At 42.1% G+C, this 22,316-nt stretch overlaps 1 long non-coding RNA gene across 1 annotated transcript in view; it reads left to right on the forward strand.

The window, feature by feature from the left end:
- Positions 1 to 22,316, forward strand: part of LOC129705364 (uncharacterized) — a 48,632-nt gene that overhangs the window by 13,698 nt on the left and 12,618 nt on the right. Inside the window, exon 3 of the long non-coding RNA XR_008724897.1 lies at positions 17,557 to 17,638. This is a non-coding gene — a long non-coding RNA (uncharacterized LOC129705364). The remainder of the gene's footprint in view (positions 1 to 17,556; positions 17,639 to 22,316) is intronic.

Raw genomic sequence — 22,316 nt, forward strand, 5'->3', positions numbered from 1 at the left:
GCACCATCAACAGGACATTTGTGAAGTATCTGCATAACCTTAGTTGGTTCAATGATGTGCAGAGCTGTTCTTCCAGACTAACACAAAACCTGACTATGTTTGCAAAAAAGGCCTTACTGCCAGAGAAGGCTAGCTGTCTACAACTTCAAATCAAAATTCAACAGACAGGAACCTGGTTTACTTGGTGAAAAGTAATCCGAATGGTGAAAAGTAATCCGAAAAGTAATCCGAAGTTCTCTGTAGAACTTTGAGAGGAGGGATAGAGGTCCCCCTATAGAAGTCCAGTCTTGGTCGTATAGTAACATTCGGGAGGAAAAGAAGTCATTGAAGGAGTAGCACCCCTCAGCAAAGAGTAACCTAGGAAGGGGAAAATCTTTGGTATCAGAGGGAGTGGTTCACTGAGTGATAACAGCGGCGTTGAGATCGAGTGTTTGTAATCTGTGCACTGGTGCTTTAAATCATTTCTTGTAAATTGAAAAATCTAGCTTTTTGTATTGTTATCGGATCTGAACTGTGTAAATAGTCCGTGTGTGTAAATACATTTAGAAGTCAAGATTTAGAGGTTAGTGTGTGTTCGTGGACTGCTGCTTGTGTTGCTGCTTGTGTGGATGTTTACGGATTTAGATACTTGAAGTAAAAGTGTGTTTGAGTTAGATATTTGTAATTGTTTAGAGTGTATTATTGTGAGAATCTGAGTTGTGGTTCGATCAGGGACTGTACTCTTTCATAGAAACATAGAAACATAGAAAATAGGTGCAGGAGTAGGCCATTCGGCCCTTCGAGCCTGCACCGCCATTCAATATGATCATGGCTGATCATCCAACTCAGTATCCTGTACCTGCCTTCTCTCCATACCCCCTGATCCCTTTAGCCACAAGGGCCACATCTAACTCCCTCTTAAATATAGCCAATGAACTGGCCTCAACTACCTTCTGTGGCAGAGAATTCCAGAGATTCACCACTCTCTGTGTGAAAAAAAAAGCTTTCCTCATCTCGGTCCTAAAAGATTTCCCCCTTATCCTTAAACTGTGACCCCTTGTTCTGGACTTCCCCAACATCGGGAACAATCTTCCTGCATCTAGCCTGTCCAACCCCTTAAGAATTTTGTAAGTTTTTATAAGATCCCCCCTCAATCTTCTAAATTCTAGCGAGTACAAACCGAGTCTATCCAGTCTTTCTTCATATGAAAGTCCTGACATCCCAGGAATCAGTCTGGTGAACCTTCACTGTACTCCCTCTATGGCAAGAATGTCTTTCCTCAGATTAGGAGACCAAAACTGTACGCAAAACTCCAGGTGTGGTCTCACCAAGACCCTGTACAACTGCAGTAGAACCTCCCTGCTCCTATACTCAAATCCTTTTGCTAAGAATGCTAACATACCATTCGCCTTCCTCACTGCCTGCTGCACCTGCATGCCTACTTTTAATGACTGGTGTACCATGACACCCAGGTCTCGTTGCATCTCCCCCTTTCCTAATCGGCCACCATTCAGATAATAATCTACTTTCCTGTTTTTGCCACCAGAGTGGATAACCTCACATTTATCCACATCATACTGCATCTGCCATGCATTTGCCCACTCACCCAGCCTATCCAAGTCACCTTGCAGCCTCCTAGCATCCTCCTCACAGCTAACACTGTCATCCCGCAAGCTTGGAGATGTTGCATTCAATTCCCTCGTCCAAATCATTAATATATATCGTAAATAGCTGGGGTCCCAGAACTGAGCCTTGCGGTACCCCACTAGTCACTGCCTGCCATTGTGAAAAGGACCCGTTTACTCCTACTCTTTGCTTCCTGTCTGCCAGCCAGTTCTCTATCCACATCAATACTGAACCCCCAATACCGTGTGCGTTAAGTTCGATCGCTGTGTCGGGGGAGGAGTCATACCGCTGACCGACTGTGCCACGAGGAGGATTTAGTATGTTATTTACCGTCATAATAAACAAATGTTTGTGGTTTATGTAGGAGTGCGTTTGCGCCTGATAGTAACAGGTAGCATGATATCCAGCTTGTTTACTGTGATACTTGCGTGACTGAAGATCATTTTCGGGTGTTTCGATTGAGGATTAAATGAGCGCGTGAATGTGTTTGATTGTTCCCTGGAGTACTCTGATCCTTGAATGGCTGCGAATTGAGAAAATTGTAAGGTTGAAAGGCTGTGGACTTGTGGGAGATAGGAGGAGAATTTGAATTAGAGAGTACGATTAGTGGAGCAAAAGAGTAAAGAGTTGCGAGGTTGCGAACGCTTTGAACCACTACCCATTGTTTAAGAGTGAGATTGATACATTTTGGGATCAAAGGGAAGGGTTTAGGAATTCTGTTTTGGGTGTTCGGAAGAATGGGGAATAATGTAGAACGAGATGTGACAGAAGAGGAAAAGAGCCCATTGCAACTAATGTTAATGAGTTCCCTCACAAGGCAGAGAAATTAAGAAATTTATCAGGAGCGTTAATCAAGAAATAAGAAGAGTGAACAGGAAGATTCATCAGAGGGTGAGACAGTGGTTGAAGATACTGAGATAGATTTTGATGTAATCGAAAGTTTACAAATTAAACAGATATCCCATAGGCAGTTCCCAGTAAGGGAAGGGCTGGATACAGCGGATTCGACCAGTGCAGTAAGAATGAATAATTCCCGTGCCACAGGCGTCCCTACTCCGTGGAAGCCCCATGAAATAATGACAGTACGAAACAGGATCCCTGATTGGAAGAAGTCACCTGCAGCCTTTATAGATTATTTAAGAACCACAATGCGTGGATATCATGCAGATTCCAGGGACTATACAACAGATAATTACTCCAGCTGAAAATAACAAATTTCTAGTAGCCCTACTTATGAAGCCTTGGCAAACGTAGTAATTAATTACAGTGCAAGAGAAGAGGCTGTTTTAACGGCCTGTGCAAAAACGTTTCAGAAACCAGGCGATTTAAAACGAATTCTGGAAATAAAACCAGAAAAGGGTGAAGGAGCAGACGAATTTCTAGACTGCTTTTCAAAATTATATATAGATCAATCAGGTGATTTAGACTTTCAGAATGGAGCAAGATCCACTCAGAGTTGTGCCATCCTATTGAATTGTCTCCCCACTAAAGTAGCAGATTTAATTATAACTTAAAGCAGGAACTGGTCTGAGAACTGAACCAGTGAAATGGCCAGAGCTGTGAGGCACTATTGGAAGGAGGGTAGGAACCAGGAAAATAACCCTGTAACTAGAAGAGAAAGTGACAGCATAGCCAAGAAAGAATTGCCAAGATCTAACTCTGAACCATGGATTCCCAGAGTACCAGCAAATTATGGATTGGGAGAAATTAGGGTTCCAGATTATTCAGATTATTATCACAACTACACTCCCAATTTAGAACCTATTCCAATGGAACCAAGGGGTAGAATAAGACCAACCATGTAGTCTAATCAATGTTATACTTGTGGGGGAATGGGACAGTGGAGTCGGGCCTGTCCAACAAAGGAGCGAATGAGAGAGAGGGGTCAAAGAAAAGATTTCCAGGATTACGAAGAAATTAGAGATCCCAGGGAATAAAGAAACATCCGAGATCTGAGGAATTATGGGAGGTCCTTTAATTGAAGAGACTACTGTGACCCAAGACCAGAGAGAGAGAGATTCCCGAATGTCAGGAACTAAGACGTCACACACTCACTCAAACTAACCCATTTTCTCAGTCCTGACTTACCAACCCATCCAGGAATTGTGGGCGTGGAGACATGACCACTACTCTGGACCCCCCTCAAGTAAGTTACCAGAATGAATGAATTGGATGTACTATTATAGTAAAACCTGAAAATCACATAGAAGAAAATTGTAAATCATCTTATGACTATCCCAGAAAACCCCTTAGAGCAAAGAAGATTGTAAATCAAGGAGCTTGTTACAACTGTACCCAATTAGGTCATTGGAGCAAGGGGTGCCCAGCGAGAAGACAGAATATAGCAGGACTGAAGAAAAACCAAAGGGCAATAAAGAAAGTAAGAAAAGGAACATAGTAGCTGGAGTGTGAAGGAATGGTAACTAAGGAATGGAAATGGCACTAGAGAGAGAAGAAACAAAATAATTGTGCAGGAGGAACGGGAGTGGGGACAGAATCAATCAATCAATCAATCAACCTTTATTGTCATCTTGCAAGCAACAGTTGTACAGTGCAAAATGAGAAGACGTTTCCCAGGGAATACCGGAGCATCGCACATGAAATTTAAAACATTTCACACACATAACACTAAAAACAATCCAGTCCCTGATGGAACAGTATAAATAGTTAAAAGCAGGTAAAACACAACGTTAAAATACAATAAACCAATCATAAAAATGTCCGGGGCAGCTGATTTGAGTGGCCAGTGCCAGTTATTAAAGTGTCCGTGCCAGCTGCAGAATCAAGTGACTGTGAGTACAGAGTGACTGTTTAGCAGCCTCATAGCCTGTGGTAGGAAGCTGTTTAGCAGTCTTGTAGTCCGGGCTTTGATGCTTCAATATCTCTTGCCTGATGGCAGGAGATCCAGGTGTGTGTGAGCAGCTTGCCCTTAGCAATTCTCTGAGCTTTTTTCAGACAGCGGCTCTGGAACAGTTCTTGTACCGAGGGTAGGGAGACGCCAATGATCCTCTCTGCTCCCCTCACTACCCTCTGCAGAGCCTTCCTGTCCCAGCAGTTCCAGGTGGAGTACCACGTATTTATGCAGTACGTGAGTACAGACTCCACCGTACCCCTGTTGAAAGTCCTGAGGATGTTGGTGGGGAGTGAGGCCTGTTTTAGTTTCCTCAGGAAGTGCAGTTGCTGATGGGCCCGTTTGACGGTCCCAGTGGTGTTCCTGGACCAGGTGAGGCTGTCCGTTATTTGCACACCGAGGAACTTTATGCTCTCCACTCTCTCCACTGTAGTGCCACTGATGTTGAGGGGTGTATGCTTTGGCTGCGCCCTCCTGAAGTCGACAACCATCTCCTTCGTTTTGTCGACATTTAATTCTAGATTATTTTTGCCACACCAGTCCATTAGTTGTTTTACTTCCTCCCTGTACATTGATTCGTCATCTCCGCTGATGAGTCCCACCACTGTTGTGTCATCCGCGAATTTTATGATCTTATTGTCCCTGAATCTGGCAGCACAGTCATGTGTGAGCAATGTGAACAACAGCGGGCTGAGCACACTGTTCAGAAGTGATTATACTAACGTGTTACTGAGTTTGTGCCTGCACGACAGTATAATCGACAACAGACTATCTGGGGAGTGAGGTAAAGAATACACAGACCCCTTGAGGTCGGGCACAAAGCAGCAAAGGTAACGTAGCTCAGCCCAGAAACAGAAATCAACTAGCAGGAGGAAATGATACTGTCCTGCCCCTTTAAGACAAATTTGGGAAGGCCAACACACAGAGACGGAGCTCCTCAGTATCCCTACTCCCTTGAAATTGACAGCAGAAAAGAAGAAGAAGACCTACCCTAGTGCCCAACTTTAATATCATTTAGCTTTCGAAGGAAGAAAAGGAAGGAAAATCCAGGACATTATCTGATCTTCCCAAAAAACATCAACTTGAATAAAAATAAATTCCTCTGTGGTTCAGGGAAAAATACTCATTTTGCACCCAAATTTAGTTATAAATAACGATTTAAAGAAGGCTTATGGGATACAGCCTTAAAGAATTGTTAGAGAATTGTCTGTTGACTTGTCTTTTTAATTTTTTTTTAATGTAAATACAGGTTCTATTCTATGCTGTTCTGTTGTTCTATTGTTTTTGCACAATCTGCAGGCATTGCCACTTTCATTTCACTGCACATCTTGTATGTGTATGTGACTAATAAAGTTGACCAATCCTGCAAGTCATGTTTACGAGAAGCAATAAAGAACTTTGGCTCGGCCACCTTTGGAGTGTTGTGTACGGTTCTTATCGCCACACTATAGGAAGGGCAAGGAGGCTTTGGAGAGGATGCAGAAGAGGTTCACAACGGCATTGGCTGGATTGAAGAATATCAGCTGTCAGGAAAGGTTGGGCAAACTCAGATTGTTTTCTCAAGAGCGTTGAAGGCTGAAAAGTGACCTGAGATAAATATATACCATTTTGAGATGCATAGACAGGGTAGAGCAAAAATGATTTGAGTATAGGAGCAGGGAGGTTGTACAGGGTCTTGGTGAGACCACACCTGGAGTATTGCGTACAGTTTTGGTTTCCTAATCTGAGGAAATCCATTCTTGCCATAGAGAGAGTACAGAGAAGGTTCACCAGACTGATTCCTGGGATGTCAGGACTTTCATATGAAGAAAGACTGGATAGACTCGGTTTGTACTCGCTAGAATTTAGAAGATTGAGGGGGGATCTTATAGAAACTTACAAAATTCTTAAGGGGTTGGACAGGCCAGATGGAGGAAGATTGTTCCCGATGTTGGGGAAGTCCAGGACAAGGGGTCACAGTTTAAGGATAAGGGGGGAAATCTTTTAGGACCGAGATGAGGAAGACATTTTTCACACAGTGGTGAATCTCTGGAATTCTCTGCCACAGAAGGTAGTTGAGGCCAGTTCATTGGCTATATTTAAGAGGGAGTTAGATGTGGCCCTTGTGGCTAAAGGGATCAGGGGGTATGGAGAGAAGGCAGGTACAGGATACTGAGTTGGATGATCAGCTATGATCATATTGAATGGCGCTGCAGGCTCGAAGGGCTGAATGGCCTACTCCTGCACCTATTTTCTATGTTTTATATGTCTAGAGAGCTATTTGGTTCATTGGGTGGAAATGTCAAATACTATAGAGGCAGAGATTGAAGGTGTGAGGGGCAAGTTTATAGGAAATGTGTTCATCAGTTTTTACACAGAGTGGTAAAGCCTCTGTCCCACTTAGGAAACCTGAATGGAAACCTCTGGAGACTTTTCACCCCACCCAAGGTTTCCGTGCGGTTCCCGGAGGTTGCAGGTAGTGGAAGCAGGTAGGGGGAGTGATAAAAACCTCCGGGAACCGCACGGAAACCACACGGAAACCTTGGGTGGGGCGCAAAGTCTCCAATGGTTTCCGTTCAGGTTTCCTAAGTGGGACGGGGCATAAGAGGCTGCAACACACCGTCAGGGGAGATGGAGGAAGCAGATACCATACCAACATTTAAGAGACATTTAGACAGACACATGATCACATTGGATTGTTTTCCATGGAGTGTCAGAAGTTGAGAGGAGACCTGATAGAGGTATATTAAACTGTGCGAGGCATTGATAGGGTATGCCGTCAGAACCTTTTTCCCAGGGTGGAAATGTCAAAGACTAGTGGACATAGCTTTAAGGTCAAAGAAAAGTTTAAAGGAGATGTGCTTTTTTACACAGAGAGTAGTAGGTGGCTGCTGGGGAGGTGGTGAAATACAATGGTTTTGTTAAATGCTTTTCATAGGCACTTGGATATGATAAGTTTCATGTGCAGGCAGACGAGATTAGTTTAATGGCATCATGTTCGGCACAGACATTGTAGGCCAAAGGGCCAGTTCCTGTGGTCTGCTGCTCTATGTTCGATTAACAGGTAGCGAATAGAGGGACATGGACTGCATGCATGCTATGCTATAGTATGAGCGAAGGGTCGATTCCTATACTACCCTATTTTATGTAGCTCTGTTCCAATGTGGCACTGATATCAGGAGTGTGATTCGCCTTTACTTCTTGATAATCAACTCATAAATTCCAGACTGCAACGCCCCTTGCCCCCCCACCCATGTGAGGGTGGCGCAGTGGTAGAGTTGCTGCCTTTTAGAGCTCCAGGCTTGATCCTGACTACAGGCCCTGTCTGTATGGAATTTGTACATTTTCCCTGTAACCTTGTGGGTTTTCTATGGGTGCCCCAGTTTCCCCCCCACACTCCAAAGATGTACAGGTTTGTAGGTTAATCGGCTTTGGTAAAATTGCAAATTGTCCCTAGTGTGTAGGGTAGCGCTAGAGTATGGGGTGATCGCTGGTCGGTGCGGATTCGGTGGGCCGAAGAGTCTGTTTCAGTGCTGTATCTCTAAAGTCTAAAGTAAAGATTAAAGAGGCCATAAACAATAAAAAAAATACTGACATAGTGAAATCCTCTTCACTTCTTATTGAATATATTACACTGGGGCTAAGCTGATAAATCATCGCTTGAGAGGTCACATGAAGAGTTGTGGTGATTTGCACCCTGTCTTTGGAGGCCCAGTGACTGGGGTTTGATCGTAAATTGAAACAGTCAAATTGAGCTTTACCTACCATCAATTCAGCCGTACACTTTTTTCAACAAAGTGACGCATTAAGCTAAATGGATCAAGGCTGCGAGGAGGAGGAAGAGATTAGATAGCAAGGAAGAGCAAGAATCTTAAAGACCAAGGGGTTGAAGACTAAAGGTAAAAGATTAATTACCTATTGGACAATATATTTGTTTTGTACCCTGTCCAAGAGTCTACACTAGGAGGTGGCAAAACCTCCCGGGATAGGGATGTTGAGGATTATTCAGGGGTTTTAAACTTATGTGGAAGTAGCAGCCATTAATTCAAAACAAGAACCAGACTTTAGAATATCTGTTCTAATGTATATGTACAGATGTTGGTGGACATAAAAATTATAGAAGATGCTGCAGTAATTGAACGAGTCAGGCAGCATCTCTGGAGAACATGAACATGGATAGCTTTAGGATTAGATCTACCCGTTTCTCATGCAAGATATCAGAAGAATTACTGTTTAAAAGTAGAAAACAGGCAGCACAGTGGTGCAGAGATAGAGTTGTTACCTTACAGCTCCAGAGACCTGGGTTTGATCCCTTCTTTCTCTTCCACTCTCTACACACGAGAGGCAATTTTACGGAGGCCAATTAACCTACAAACCTGCCACCTCCGTCACTATGCCACCATCATGAAGGGAATCTATAGATGGTGGTGTTGCCATATAGTCATAGGGTAATAGAATCATAGAATCTTACAGTGTAGAAACAGGCCCTTCGGCCCAACTTGCCCACACTGGTCAACATGTCTCATCTACACCAGTCCTACCTGCCTGTGTTTGGTGTATATCCCTCTAAACCTGTCCTATTCATGTACCTGTCTCAATGTGTCTTAAATGTACACCTCTATAAGATCACCCGCATCTTCCTGTGCTCCAGGGAATATCTTCTTCACGTGTCCTTCCAGTTAGTACAGCTCATAGGTTAATCTCCTCTCTAAAGGACACTTTCGGTGATATAACATTTGACTCTCAGAAACGTACGATCAAAATTCCTTCTTACATTTAAGTCTCTGAATTAAGATTTGAACTCTCAACCATTTGCTTCAGAGGTAGGAGTTGTGCCAAATGAGCTAAATCTATTTGTTAGCAAGAAGTGGACTTTATTTCTGGTGAAAGGGAGCACAGGAGAAAAATCATAGCTTTTTAAGTGCCCAATTTTTATCTTATCAATTGAAATTACCAGCTTGTTTCAGATATTCCCGAATATGTGTTGTTGCTAGTGGACAGAATTTGGGTTACAAACTAAATTTTTAAGTATTAATGGCCTCCTGTCCCTGACATGAAAGGAGACAGGTTATATTTTTGTTTAAATATTGATCTTGGCGCAGCAAAACATGGTGTTAACAGATGTTTGGGTGTTTATATGTTGCACTACAGCCAGAATTTTACTTTCCACCTGCAGTGGGTCCAAAACAGCCACAAAGGAGGAGAAAGTGTCCTGCTTTATATAGCAGTTTCAGTTACATCTATTCATTGAGTATTGGAGAAGGTGAAAATATAATATTTAAACTTTTTGTTGCAAATGACATTATCGCATTCCGTAAATGTTATTTATCATACGTTTTGTCTGGAAGGTCTTCTCAGAGCATTGTTTTCTCTGGAAGGTCAATGTTTGAGTGGAGATCTGATGGAAGTATATAACATTATGAATGGCAAAGATAGGATGGACAGTCAGACGTTTTTTTCAAGGATGGAAATGTCAAATACCAGAGTGCATAGCTTTATGGTGAAAAGAGTAATGTTTAGAGGAGATGTGCAGGGCTAGATTTTATATAGAGAGTGATGGGTGCCTGGAACACTGTGCCTGGAATGTGGAGGCAGATACAACAGTGGCATTTAAGATGCTTTTAGATAGGCACTTGGATATACAGGGAATGGAGGGATAGGGATCAAATGCAGGCAGAGATTAGTTTAACTCGGCATCATGTTCAGTACAGATATTGTGGGCCAAAGGCCAGTTCCTGTGCTGTACTATGTTCCACATGGCACTGAATAATGATTAGGAGTTACATCCTGGCTGGCACTACCTCGTCTACCTCAGCCCTATGCTCCAAACTCCATCTTGTACCAATGGGCTTGAGACAATTGCCACCCCCTTAAAACTTCTCCATTGTGTTTACCTGTGTCGTCACTTTCAGAGATTTATTTACTTGTACGCTAGGTCTCTCTGTTTTCAACACTCACCAGGACCTTGTCATTCATTGGGTATTTCCTGCCTTGTTTAATTTTCCAAAATACATCATTTTGCATTTAAATTCCACCTGCCATTCCATGGCATTCCCAATATAAGGCCTTTGTTAATCTCTTCCGTTTAATTCTTTGGTGCCTCTTAAATTCCCAAATAGGTTTTTCCTCCTGTCTCTCTTCATCAAATGAGTGATTCCCCCTTTAGGTTTCCCTCAACCAAGACCATGTAGTTTAGCTCACACTGAATGAAACCAACAGAAATATCACTCGCTTTCCTTAATGCTTTCCAGCTTACATCCTGCAAAAAAAAAAAAAATGATGCAATTTGAAATCTAGATATTAGATCTTATTATAAGTTAGCTCCATTTCCTCCATAAAAACATCCCAGGATCCTTGCATTCCAACAGTACAGCACCGTCACGTTAATCTGCTTCTCACATTTGTCTCTAATTTACTTTGTGTAAAAGTAATTTCAATTTATATTTATTGGCATCAAATTCTCTTTCTAATTACTTATTTCAACCTGTTATTTTCTTGGGCTTTAAAAGTGCCTTTTTTGTTTTTACAGTGTTTGATTTCCAATCCAAAATTATGTTGGGGATTGAAATGATATATTCATTTAACTGTGCAGTGCACAGGTGACAACTAAGCACAATTGAACCATGGAACTAGAAGGACAATGGCAGCAAATAATAAAGTTATGGATCGAAACAGGACTTTGGCACAGCCCATCAATGCCTACCAAGATGGCGCATCTCAATTATTCCCATTTGCCCGTGCTTGGCCCTGGTCCCTTTCAACCTTTCCTATGCATATATGTCCAAATGTACAAGAACACAATCTCCTGTTAACCCCCTACTAAACACATACCATCCTAACTGGGATATCTATTGACCTTTCTTCATCTTTATTAATTCAAAATCACTGAACTCCCTACTTAGCACCAAAAAATTAAAAGGAAGATATTAAGAAAGCCTATATATTGGGAATTCCATGGAAAATGGAATTTAAGAGCAAAGTAATATGAGAGAGAGTAATAAAGGGGGAATTAAATTAATAGGAATTCCTCTGAGACTCAATGGGCTGAATGACTTATTTCGCTGTCATTATAAAATATATAAAGGTATACTTTCACCACACAGACGGCAGCAACTAAAGAAGCCAGATCACTATGGACTTCTCAAGCATAATTAGGATGGGTAATAGATCGGAATAGAATGGAATATATTGTCATATGTGACGGAACAGTGAAATTCTTTGCTTGCACACCCAAGGTATACAAATAATGGCCAACTACGGTGCAGACCATGTTACAAAGTACGCCGGCTCCTCTTTTTCCCAAGCCAGCAACACCTGCATCCTGGAAATTAAATCTTAAAAAGTTTGATTAACCAGGAGTCCAGCCATTCGGTGGATCTGAGCTGGGGTTTTTTTTCCCCTGATCCACCGTAAATCCATGAGTGAGTTCCAGGCACATGATTCTCATCCCCACCATCTCTACACTCCCCCACTCCTCTCTGCGTGGCCTTTCCAACCCAGACACTCCCAAGGACCTCATTTAACATTTGGATCATCTGACCTTGCCTATATCCTGGGACCAGTGGGCCTTCTCTTGGTGCCCATGTCTTTCTCGGAAGATGTAATTGAGACCAGGAGACCAATTCGTCATGATCCAGCCTCAAGTGTGTCGGACGCAGGCCAGACTTCATACCATATTGCCAGGGCTTCATCGTGTGTTTTTTTCAGTTTTGGTCCCTAAATCAATCCATTCTGCTGTATGTTTCCCTTTCTGCATAAACTTTGTTTAACTGGGCAGTACAGAGGAAATAAAAGCACCGTGAGCCAGGCTTAAAAAATGACAAAAGGTTGCCATTTGCAGTTTGTCATCTTTACCATAATGTGCATAGTTGAGACATCAGGGTTAAAACTGCAGTTAACACTGAACCAATTTGTTTTCCAGTCCTTGAAGTATTCTAGCAGTGTCAAAAATCCTCAAAGCCCAACTTGTCATCATCCCTAATTATCTACTAAGCAAGGAAATTAGCTTTCCAGATTTCTCTCCCTATGTGCTGTAAATCTTTTCTCTTCCAATTTGCTTCTTTCTCTTGGGTGGGCAAATTAAAGCTCCCTTTCGAATTCCCCCGAAAGATGCTTTCTGTGGCTTTCTATTTTACTATTCACATCTGGATTTCATATCAGCCGTTAATTAATCCTCAGTGATTGTTGGGCATTGACAGCCAAGCAGGGGAAGCTCTGATTACAACTCCGACTAGGCAGGGTGATGGACCAGGCTTGGCAATGCAGCACAGACTGCAGTTTATCGCAGCTCCCTCCTATCCACCGGGAAGATTTTTTTAAAGAAATGCCTGTGCATAAATTAGGGCAGTAAATTCTATAATCTATAAAGTCGAATTGGACAACTCTCTGCAACTCTCAGGCACGGTTTACTTTAACGTGTTTGAAAGTCAGTGTTTGATTTCAGCTTCTTTGAAGAAAAACAACTTTGAAGCAATATCCGCAGGTCTTATTCTGTGAAAAGATTTCTGTAGCTCATAGTGATGAGCATTTGAATGTTAGCCAGAAAGGTCATAAGTTCAAGACTTTAGTTCAGCTGTCATGTACACTTGCTTCAAATGGGTGAGTTCTGCCACTTTTGAAACACATTGCTGCATGAAGTTAGAGAGCAGTAAAACTGGCACGGTCTTGATCACGGTGCTCAAATTGTGCCTCCTGGTGGTCACTCTGAGACTAGCATTGATGGCAGGGTGAGAGAATCGCAGTCCCATCCTTTGTTTCCTTCTGATATCCATTTGATTAAACCTTTTTTTTAAAACAAAAATCACACATTCAGAAACTTGGTAAAAACAGCATTGCCATCTAATCATCACCCTGCCCCACGACCGAAATGTTGAAAGCTGGAGTATAAACATAAGCATTGATTTGGACCGTGCTATGTGGAGAATGCTGAAAATAAATCATATATGGTTGTGATTAAACTGAGTTGATGTCACGAGCTTTAAGAGCAAATGTTGAGGTTTATAGCTGTCATTATGCTTGTCAGCTATGGCTCACTTGGTTGCAGTCTTGTCTTAGTGTCAGAAGGTTGTTGGTTCAAGTCCCACTCGAGGGAACCAAGAGGAAAACTTTTGGTTGACACTCCGAGACAGGAGTGAGGGAGTGCTGTTGTTTGGGTGGGCTGTAAAAATTGGGGCCCCATCTATTTCTTCAGGTGGATTGGGTAAAATAGCACAGTGATTAAGAAACAAGTAATCTAGAAGCCTGGGCTAATAATCTGGAGATGTGGCTTCAATTTCCACCATGGCAGCTGAGGAATTTAGTTTCACTTATTTAACTATATCTGCAATATAGAGTTCATGACAGTAACTGTAGCCTCGAAGCTGCTGGATTTTCTTAATCTCTCCATTTTATTTAATCTATGTTATATGCCCTTGCAAACAGTCATCTGGTTAAGTCTTACACCTTGAAATAAAACTTATTCTGTTCAAGGGATTCAGCAGTAAATCTCTACTACCCAGGCCAAAGAATGCGCAAGACAATATAGGTCTGCTTAAATAAAGGGCAAGTTACAGGCCCAGAATAACTTTGTGAATGCAATGATCCTTTGTAGTAAACTGCTACTACATCCATTTTGTCTTCTAAAGAATGATTCATGTCATATTGTAATGGGTTCAATGGTGGTTTATTGTCACATTTATTTGTGCAAATGTAAAATTATTTTCTTACAAACAGTCCAGTCGAGTATTGCTTTGCCTTAGCACAATCCCCCGATCAGCAAAGTGTCCAGAAATAGTCCACTGAGCCCGAATGCAAGAGGATCCAGTCCAGTCCACGCTCAAGTTCTTATGAGCAGCTCCCAATCCAGGCAAGCCCCAAGCTGCTGCGGGGCCTCCAGTCATCACCATCCTTGGATGTGTGGGTCGACCTGCGAACCAATGTCCTTCTCCTTGCCCGCCCACCTTTGTGTCTCAGGGGCGCCTCCCGCAGCCAACTTTGAAGGCCAGACTCCAATTCCCTCTCCTTTCATTTACCAATATAATGATGTTTTACCAGTTGCAGACATTAATTATTTTCAACACAGCATCAATAAATATGCTCCAAAAAATGGGGAAAGGGTGCACAATGGTTTTATACAGAGGGATTTAGTTAATAAAGTTAGCAAGCAGATTGAGAGTAAGTAATTGGGCATTGACAGTCAAGCAGGGAAAACTCTGATTACACTTCCACTAGGCACGGTGACAAGGAAATTAGCCCAAGACAAGATCGGTGAATGATCTTATTTATAGGTGGAGCAGATTCAATGGTCTACATGATCTACTCCTGCTCCTATTTCTTTAGTTCATAGTTTCACAAAGTAATCAATTTGATACAAAAAACTTAAGAATGCTGTTAATTTGATAGGGTTAATTGGATAAGACTAAAATCAGGACAAAAAAAACTAATAGAAGGCTAAAATTAGTCCAAGAAGGGTCCTGTCCTGAAACATCACCTATCCCTGTCCTCCAGAGATGCTGCCTGACTCGCTTGGTTACTCTAGCACTTTGTGGGGTTTTTTTGGTAATCTAGCATCTGCAGTTCATTGTATCTACTAAAATCAGGAATCTAGATGATAGAAGCAGCAATCTTCAAGAAGATCAATACAATCCACGAAAAAGTGGTTCACTTTATTAACATAAGTTCATATGTTCATGTCATAAGTGCAGAAGTAGGCCAATCAGCCCATCAAGTCTACTCCGCCATTCAATCATGGCTGATCTATCTTTCCCTCTCAACCCCTTTTCCTGCCTTATCCCCAGAACCCTCGGCACCCTTACTGATCAGGAATTTGTCAATCTCCACCTTAAAAATACCCAATGCCATCCCTATCCCTGTGGCCACAATCCATCTCCTTCATCAGTAAGGCACTTGCCAAACCTTCTTCAGTAACACCCTTCAGACCTTTGACCTTTGCCCGACAAGAACGAGGGAATTAGTGCCTTGGCAACATAATTACTGGAGGTTTCATTCCAGGTTGCCCAATATCTTGACCGGGGCACCTGTTAACTTCACTTCATAACCGCTGGACCATAATCCTGGAATGCCAAACATAACATTATCATGAGAACCCCCAGCAGCATTAATTCAGACCTAGGGTATCTGGAGATATGCGGTAAATATGGCGTCATTTTATGAGTAAAACATGTTAACTGTGTTAATAATAAATAACTCATGTTAATAATAAATGAGGTACAGAGAATGAGACGCCATTTGGATGTTTTAGACTTTAAACCAGAGATACAGCACGGGAAAAGGCCCTTCGGCCCACCAAGCATGCGACGATCGGTAATCACTGCGCTTACCAGCAGATTTTTATACTTTAGGGAAAATTTACATTTTTACTGAAGCCAATTAACCTACAAACCTGTGTGTCTTTGCAGTGTGGGAGGAAACTGGAGCACAAGCAGAAAATCCATGCAGTCTGAGGGAGCACGTACAAACTCCATACAAACAGCACCCATCGTTGGGATCGAACGTGCGTCTGTGGTGCTGTGAGGCAGTAGATCTACCGCTGCGCCACTGTACTGCTCTTTTTAACCTGAATTTTGAGGTTAAATATTGTGACACATCCAATAAAACATTAATTTGTGCCAATAAACTTGCAGGGAAGTAGGTCATCTCACAGCAGCGGGGAGGTACCATGATACCAACGGCATCTGCCTCTTGTCATCCAGTGTGACAGCTTCAGATTATTCAGGGAAACATTAAAGTTGCTGCAGGAGAGGCTGACAAGGCTTCTGCAATAAATGAACACTATAAACTTTGTCCTTTGACAGCCATAAAGAAAAGATAAGTTGTGGCATGTGCTGACTGTAGCAGGAACATCAGGGGTGTGATAGGAGACCTGGTTTTGGTGACCTGATTCTATTACGGGTGGTGTTAAGTACAGTTCTTAGATGTTAATCCAAAAGCTTATTGGAGGGATGGTCTTTTTAAAATGAAAATCCACAAGGAATTTATTAGATGTATTTCAGCTAGCAGGCAGACTTTATCTCAAAATCAGAAGCTTGAAGATTCAAAGCAAACCTGAGGATTTCACCGCTTCTTGCTGCTTTGCACTTTCAGAGGTGCCATCTTCCAAGTGAGGTGTTGCTTGGAATATATCCTCTATCACATGTGTCAAACAGGAACTATTGTAGGATATGCACTCTGAGCTCACACATCCCTCTTAGTTTAGTTTAGAGATACAATGTGAGAAACAGGCACTTCAGCCCAGTGAGTCCACACCGACCATATATCACCTTTAAGGGCCAGTCCCACCAGCATGCGACTTGCATGCGGCAAGCGCGACCTAAAGGGCCGGTCCCACCAGCATGCGCCGGCATGCGGCAAGCGCGACCTAACGTGGTCACTTGAGCCATACGACCTTGCGGGGCCGGTCCCACTTCGATCGCCGGAGCCGTATAGAGTTGTGCGGAGCTGGTCCCGACATCACGTGGGGCTCCGAAAAACTGACCGTGTTTAACAATTCCGTGCGGCAACGGCCTCCCGGCCCGCAGCCGCCTCGACGCCATGTCACTCACTCAACCTCCACGCAGCTCCCGCTTCTGGTTTGGTCTCGCTTAGCCGCATGCCGTACGGCTCAAGCAACCACATTAGGTCGTGCTTGCTGCATGCAGGCGCATGCTGGTGGGACCGGCCCTTTAGGTCGTGCTTGCCGCATGCAGGTAGCATGCTCGTGGGACAGGCCCTTTACACTACATACTAGGGACAATTTACAGAAACCAATGAACCCAAAAAAACGAACGTGCACTTCTTTGGAATGTGGGAGGAAACCGGAGCACCCGGAGAAAACCCACGCGGTCACAGAAACAATATACAAACTCTGCATAGACAACACCCAAGGTCAGGTTTGAACCCCTGGCGCTGTTAGACAGCAGCTCTAACGCTGTGTTGACACTGTGCAGCTGTGCCATCCTCTGTGCAAAAACCTGGCCACCATCAGTTGTGTACATCATTCAGATGCCATTAAATCATGCACAATACTTATATTGTTACATATAACATGAGGTGAAAGCCACTGAAAATCAAGTATAATTTGTTTATGTTGGTGTTTGATTTGAACTATGTTGAATACTAAATTCCACACCTTTGCTTGCACACAGGTCCTTGGTGCCTATAGTGATACACTTAATAATTGAAGCAGTGTACGTGATATAATCATGTCAATGGAAGTCTCTACATAAAGTGAGTATGAATAGGTCTAACACAATAAAGTTGTGTGGGAGGCAATAAGGCACAGGGTAGAATAGTATAAATACAATACATTCCAGTGTGTTGAATACATAACTGCAAATAATACCATGATCAGTTGCCATTGTATCAAATACATTATTTAATGACAGTCTTTTTAAGCTTTACCGGTCAAGTGGAAAATAAGAGATGGACAACAGTAAACAAGGATTAACTATTAGGCAATATGAGAGAGTATGACAGTTAACGTGGGATACTGCAAACATCAATCACTGATTTCAAAGATCTTGCTCCTGATGGGAAACTGGTGATGTTTGGATTGGGTTTGGGTGGAGAGTTGATCAGGTCTCTTCAGGCAGGTCATAACAATAACACTGTCTTAACCAACAGAATTGTGTTCATCATTGTAGCTAAAAGACTGCGCACCAGCCATTTCACTTCATATCCCAGTTCTCCGAGTGCCCAGGGTTTGATAGGACATTCAAACTTGACTTTGGTAGATATGTCCCATTTGTGTTACTTGTTGTAAAACATTGACTCAATTACTCTTCTTAGAGATGCGGTTTGACCTGCAGAATAGTTCCCATCTTTTCTGGGGGGTTTTGAAAAAGTAGAGTGTCTGCAATTCCTTGTGCCACTGTCCATTTGTATGCTTAATTGCCAACCAACATTGGAGCTCAATACTATCAATATTACAGTGGCATCGTTTCCATTGACATTTATAGGGTTACATAGTCAACTTCTCAGATTATTTTTTTAATCCCATACATTCTTAATGAGCCAGCTGCATGTGAGCACATTACATAGAACATTGTATTGTAACAGCACTGGGACAAGCCCTTTAGCCCACAATGTCAGGACGGCACAGTGGTGCAGCAATGGCGTTACTGCCTTACAGCACCAAAGACCCGGATTTGATCTTGACCTTGGATGCTGTATGTGTGGAGTTTACACACCCTCCCAGTGACTGCATGGGTTTCCTTTGGGTCCTCCAGTTTGCTTCTACATCCCAAAGTCATGTGGATTTGTAGGTCATCTGAGCTCTGTAAATTGTCTAAATGAATAGGGAGTGGATGCAAAAGTGGGATAACATAGAACTAGTGTGTCAATGGTTGACCTGGACGCAGTGGGCCAAATGGTCTGTTTCCATGCCGTTTACTTCAATCAATCAATAGCCAGAACAAACTCTTGCACTACCTTCCTGCTTCTCCTGATGGTCACCCAACTACCTGGTTGAACCTTTGGTACAACCACCTTTGTGAAGCTACTGTCTATAACTCTGTCTGCCTCCTGTATCCTCCTCAATGTGTCCAACCTGAATAACTGTCACTCCAACCTAACCTGGTTGCAGCTAGGCAAAGTTCCTGCAGATATAGTCTTCATGGACACTCAACTACCTCCTCACTTCCACAAATCTGTGAGAAATATGTCCTTGATTATTGAACTAACTAAGCAGTATACTACGGTGTCTAGTTTAACACAGATATCTGAGGGCAAATTTCAATCCCATTGTTTCTGTTTGAAAGATTCTCTTTCTATGAACTGGCTTACAGCCTAGCTTTATAATCTTTTAAAACACCTCTTTCCTGTTATGTGTGTAGATCCACATGAAAGACCCAATTCCCATGATAAATCAGGGATTATCAAGAGTGCGGGAAGATCTGGTCTACACCAAACAATTTCTGCCCGATATGAAAATATTCAATGTGCTCTCATAATGTTTTTCTGCATTAAATGAAACGATGAGTGCTCATCCGTATTTATCCTCTGCCAATAATATCACCAGATAATAGGTGCATTAAATGAACAGAATGCAAACCTTTGTGAAATTGGGATTTTCAAATATGGTTTTACACATTTTCTTTCATTCCCTCATGTCTTCAACTTTGCTACTCTTAGGGCCCTGAATATCTTTGATATTTGACTTTCTGTGATTAAAGTATCAATATTGCCCTCAATATCATTAGTAACAAAACATTGAACTAGCATTGTGTCATTTGCTACCACATCCTAAAACCTGAGTTTGTAAGTTAATTGATCTAGGTAAATTGCCCTGAGTGTGTAGGGAGTGGCTGCTAAAATGGGAAAACACAGAACTAGTGGATGGGTGATCGTCGGTCAGCGTGGACTCAGTGGGCTGAATGTCCTGTTTCTATGCTGTATCACTAAACTAACCAAACTACACAAAACTAAACTAAACTAAACTAAGCTAAAAACTAAACTAATCTCATCCACTATATTATTAGCAGTGAGGCTCAATAATAACATTATCCACAGGCCATAGTTTAAACAGACCCTATGAGTTTTGATTCTTTGCATCCGTAAAACCACATCATTCTTACAATGGGGAACATGACATCTTCAGAATGGAATCCTAATTCCTGTTAAAACAATTAGTGCAATTATAGAAGTGAATATAGCTACTCACACCAAAGGCAGATCATGATTTGACCCCTGACAATGCTGTGCACTTAATGGTAAAGACATCAATTCTCAGTATAATGGAGTATATTGGACAACAAAGCTCTTATCACTCATGAACAGTTAAACTTGAAAATCCAAAAGGAAATGTTTTCATTGGAAACAGTTGTTTCAATCTGTGCTGTTAGTTGACTGTGACCTAACAAGGTTTTCAGAATAAATTAATGATCTATAAATGTGTGATCCTTTTTACTTCTGTGAAGCAGTGACCTAGTTGCCCTGGAAGTAAGAGAGTCATTTTATATAAAGAGAGAGTTCAGCCTTTATCCTTGCAAAGCTCCTGCTTTTCCTCTTTCAAACCTCATTTGCTTGGCAACAACAGAAACATTTCAGGTCAACAGGAAAGAAGTCCAATGGCAGGAGGAAGATGGTGAATGCAACATGGCAAGTTTCCATCGTAACTCTAAAATAATCCGGCTTTCAATCTAATTGCGAGGAAGAGAGAAAAGGAGAGAAAAACTGGTCTCCTTTTGGTTTTCAAAATATTTTCAATTCAGATTTGATTTTACTGATGGATTCACATCCATAACCTCCCAAGAAAAAGAATTCTAAATATCTACAAGCCTCTTCATAAATACATTTCCCCTCATCTCATTCCTGAATAACCAATCTCTTATTCTGAGGCCAACTATGATATTGCCTGCTAATGCCTTTGAGAGTTTTGGCCTAACCTTCAAGATTTGGTTATAAATAATCTAGCATTATCTTCTCTTGAGCCCATTTAAAACAGTATCATTGAATCCATCATACTGTTTCTCCATCTCCTTTTGAGAAGGGTTCTCTTTAAATTTACCACTATGTCTATGGCCACTTCATCAGTCCATGACTGTCTGTAATCCAGCCTGCAACCACTGAGTTACAGAGATCAGAGGATGACAAAGGATGTTCTCAAAGGCTTCTTGAGAATATGTTGGCTCATGGAAATCTGCACGTGCCAGATCAAAATGGAGGAGAAGCATCCAGAAGACACTATGAATGTCTCTCCGCTACTGCAAGCATCTCCAACAGTGTTAGAAGAAGCACATCACTTCCCACACTACCCACTCATCTGTCCCATCCAGAACCCTCCTGCCACATCAGCGGCAGCGTATATGGCTCCCATCTTGGCCTCACCTCAGAATCCACAGACCTGCAGTGGAAACATTTATTGCTGGCTGTTACCTGCGCTCGGTTAAACAGAAGAGAGCTCGTACATTTTGCACTTTTGCATTTACACAAAGAGTTACACCCTTGATTGCACATTTCCAAGTTTTGAGAAGATAATCAGGGTGTATCTAATTAACTCAAACATCAGGAACTCCACGTCAACTTCATAAAACTTCCAGGAGATGCAATAAATGTGGTTGACACTTTACCCACCCATGTGCAGGCTGCTACATATGGTGCCAAAGCTGGGCCGAGGCATCCTGAAGATTGTTCAGAATCTAATCTGTCTCGATTGGTCCTGACGTCAGATTTTTGTTGTGCAGCCAAACTTGTTGCATGTGGAACACAGAACAGTACAGATTAGGAACAGGCCCTTCAGCCCACAATGTCTGTGCTGATCATAATGCCAAGATAAGCTAATATCATCCTCGTCTCTCCATACACCCTCCATTCCCAGCATATCTATAATGAGAATGTTGTAGTAAATAACACCTTAAGACAAAGGCATAAGTGACACACACCTCTATCTATTGATTTAGGTTGTGTTATTTGATATATGATTAAATCACAAAGACATTTACCTCCATTTTGCCAAGCGATCAAATTCAGTTTGCATCAACTAGCACAAACTAAAATTCAATTTCCTCAGCGTTAGGCATACACCTCTGCTCTAGTTTATGATTAGTGCTGAATTTCTATCCAACACATGCACTGCAGATTTAGAGTGCCAGTTCCTACACTAGCCAGAATCAAATCCCTTTGCTTAGCAAAGGATTTTTAGCTAATTTTAAGTGGAAATCTGATTCTGCTCTGTGATTGTATGAAGGATTTTATGCATAACTTGGAGAGTAGCAATTTCAATCCAGGATCACATACTTTTAATGTTCTCTAATTTAGAGGTGAGTTAGTTCTTTGTCACTGATGAAAATAAAACCACAGCTTACCAAAGTAATGCTGATGATGGTGCCCAAATAGGATCAATCCAAAAACAACAAAACACATTTGTATTTACCCAGCTGGTTTACGAATGTGCTTTAAAGATACC

The sequence above is a fragment of the Leucoraja erinacea genome, chromosome 17 (genome assembly GCF_028641065.1).
Source record: "Leucoraja erinacea ecotype New England chromosome 17, Leri_hhj_1, whole genome shotgun sequence".
Lineage (NCBI taxonomy): Eukaryota > Metazoa > Chordata > Chondrichthyes > Rajiformes > Rajidae > Leucoraja > Leucoraja erinaceus.